The sequence below is a fragment of the Peromyscus eremicus genome, unplaced genomic scaffold (genome assembly GCF_949786415.1).
Source record: "Peromyscus eremicus unplaced genomic scaffold, PerEre_H2_v1 PerEre#2#unplaced_75, whole genome shotgun sequence".
NCBI lineage: Eukaryota > Metazoa > Chordata > Mammalia > Rodentia > Cricetidae > Peromyscus > Peromyscus eremicus.
Genome location: NW_026734316.1, coordinates 725,365 through 728,597, shown reverse-complemented (window position 1 = coordinate 728,597; position 3,233 = coordinate 725,365). Strand labels below are relative to the sequence as shown.

At 40.2% G+C, this 3,233-nt stretch overlaps 1 pseudogene; it reads right to left on the bottom strand.

Annotated features, from left to right (window-relative positions):
* Positions 1–1,709: 1,709 nt before the first annotated feature.
* On the bottom strand, positions 1,710–2,138 carry LOC131901414 (small ribosomal subunit protein uS12-like; annotated as a pseudogene).
* Between the last annotated feature and the right edge of the window lie 1,095 nt (positions 2,139–3,233).

Genomic DNA, 3,233 nt, shown 5'->3' with positions numbered 1-3,233 from the left:
GGCCATTCTCTTAATACAAGCTCATCCCCAGGACCAAAATCAGGGTTTTGACAACTTACAGTAATTCCCACTGCAAGAAGTTCCAGGGGTCTAACTTTCTGGAGAAGCAGAATGCACATGCACAAGTACAGACAGACATCACATAATTAAAATTAAAAGAAATCTTCAAACTAATTTTTACTTAAGAATGTTTTTCTCTTTTAATTCTAGTCATAAAGGTATTGAGGCATCTGAAGGCTTACAGAGTTACTCTCAATCATGTATTGATTCATTTAACTGAAAGCAAGCATGTAGGCTTGACTTCAGAAAAATCAATCATTCTCAGTCTGTGATATTATTTGGGAAAATTAAGGAAATGCTTTCCTGCTGGGGGTAGGCCTGAGAGTATAACATTTCCCATTTATACTTTAAGCTTTATGTTGCAGATTGAGAGTGTGAATTTTTAGTTTCTTATTTTAGCTGCTATGTCTGACACTTGTTTCCATGCCACTTTCATGGTGATCTTGTATTGCTTTGGAACCAAGGGCCAATTCAATACTTTCATAGGTACACATTAACATGATGTTACATCAAAGCAACAGAAATGAATTAGTACACATTCATGAAGTTTTACACATGGATTCATTATCTCATGTAATTGAAGTATGAAATCTAAAAAAGTTACCATATTGTTTAAATCCATAGTCGTTTTGACCATGTGAATTTGCAGGTATAAACCAAATACAGAGGGAATATCACAATTCTTGAAGAGAATTTTGACACCTGTGAGATATTTCTCTCCATAATAATCATATGTAACTGAACATAAGTGTGTTAGCTAAAGATCTTATCAAATCGTTTATAGTCACATATCTTTAGTAGGAGTTTTTTTTATAGATGCTCAAGATGTAAAGTTATATTCACAGGCTTTTATACACCAATTACACACTAATAGTAATACTTTTCGAGGGTTTCTCTCCAGTATGTGTTCTTCTATGCAATGGAAGAATGCTGTATTGTGCAAGGGCTTTACAACACTGATTACATTCATAAGGTTTCTCTCCAGTACGTGTTCTTCGATGCATTTGAAGATGACCATGCTGTACAAAAGCTTTACCACACTGATTACATTCATAGGGTTTCTCTCCAGTATGTGTTCTTCTATGCATTTGAAGTTAACCATGTTGTACAAAGGCTTTACCACACTGATTACATTCATAGGGTTTCTCCCCACTATATGTTCTTTTATGCAATTGAAGAGTACTGCTTTGTGCAAAGGCTTTACCACACTGATTATATTCAAAGGGTTTCTCTCCAGTATGTGTTCTTCTATGCATTTCAAGATTACTGTGAAGTACAAAGGCTTTACCACATTGATTACATTCATATGGTTTCCCTCCAGTATGTGTTCTTGTATGCCTTTGAAGATTACTATGATGTCCAAAGGCTTTAGTACATTGATCACATTCATATGGTTTCTCTTCACTATGTGTTCTTTTATGCAATTGAAGAACATTGTGGTGAGCAAAGGCTTTACCACACTGATTACATTCATATGGTTTCTCTCTTTATGTGTTCTTGTGCGCCTTTGAAGATGACTGTAATGTACAAAGGCTTTACCACACTGATTACATTCATAGGGTTTCACTCCAGTATGTGTTTTTCTTCTTTCTTTCTTTTTTCTTCTTTCAGAATATGAAAATTTATTATTGCATTTCCATTGTCAAAATTTAAGATCTTGGTATTTCCTTCTTGCCTTTGTACAGGGCCAAAAGGGACACATTGGCTACTTTAACAACCTTAAAGCAGACTCCAGGAATATCACCTACAGCATGACCTTTTCGACCAAATCCAGCAACCAGAACTTCGTTTTCCTCAATGAAGTTCAAGCAGCCATCGTTGGGCACGAAAGCTATGATCTTCTTGCTGTTCTTGATGAACTGCACCCTGACACACTAACTGATGGCAGAATTTGGCTGTTTGGCTTCAACCTCTACTTTTTCCAGCACAATTCCCTTGGCATGAGAGGCACCTCCAAATGGATTGGCCTTCAGGGCTGTGCCCAAGTGGGCTTTCTTGTATTGTTTATCATGCCACTTCTGGTCCCGTCGGTGGATGCAGAGCTTCCTGGCAGTATGGAGACCATGACACTTGCCCATCTTGCCGGCCCCACAGGCCCGAGAGAATGAGAGCCAGTATGTGTTTTTCTATGCATTTCAAGATAACTGTGAAGTACAAAGGCTTTACCACACTGATTACATTCATAGGGTATCTCTCCAGTAATGTGTTCTTGTATGCCTTTGAAGATTACTATGATGTGCAAAGGCTTTAGTACATTGATCACATTCATATGTTTTCTCTCCAGTATGTGTTCTTCTATGCCTTTGAAGACTACTATGATGTCTAAAGGCTTTAGTCCATTGATCACATTCATATGGTTTCTCTCCACTATGTGTTCTTTTGCCCCACCTGCAGGGCTTCAACGGGTTCTTGACCACCCTAAGGACGGAATGATAGGGACAGGAGATACAAGGAAACACACCAAGTCTGGATTCTGATCAAGGTGCAACTTTATTTTTCTCCAAGAGGGTTTATATAGTTTCTGCAAGGTGGGGGGAGCAAGAAGCTGTCATCTGCATAAGGTGGGGCAAGCTAAGGATGTTTGTATAGGATGTTTACAGGGTGAAAGGGTCAAGGGTTCTGCCTCAATGTCCTGTTGCTAGGCAACCTGACTGTAAGATGATCTAGTTCCTGTCTTATGGGGGTCTGTATTTTTCCACTAACTAGAGATTCTATCCTTGTCCCTGACATCTCCCCCTTCTTAGTAATAAATCTAAGGGCCAACATAAACCAGGTTTGAATGGTCTAAAAGGAGGACTCTGAAAGAGGCTTTGCATGGAGGATTACAGAGGCCCTATCCCTCTAAAGGTTGTGAAAAAAGGTCCGAGAGGCAATGTCTCTCCAGACTCAAGCACCACAGGCATCCCCATAGTGCAGGAATCAATGGACCGTGCAGTTTTTTGAGGGAGCAGAAAAGGGTAAGCACAAGGCTGCTACTGCACAACCGCTATGCAACAGGGCATATAATCCAGGCTCTTGGGATTTTGGGGTACCATGGTCCCCAGCCTGTGCAGTCGCAGCTGCACTCCAATCATGCCTTGAGTGAGCCTTTTTCCCACACACAGGTGCAGCCTCCCCCGAGTGAAGGGGTCTGTGTGTGGCATCTCTCATCAGGGGAAATTTCAAGCCTGGAG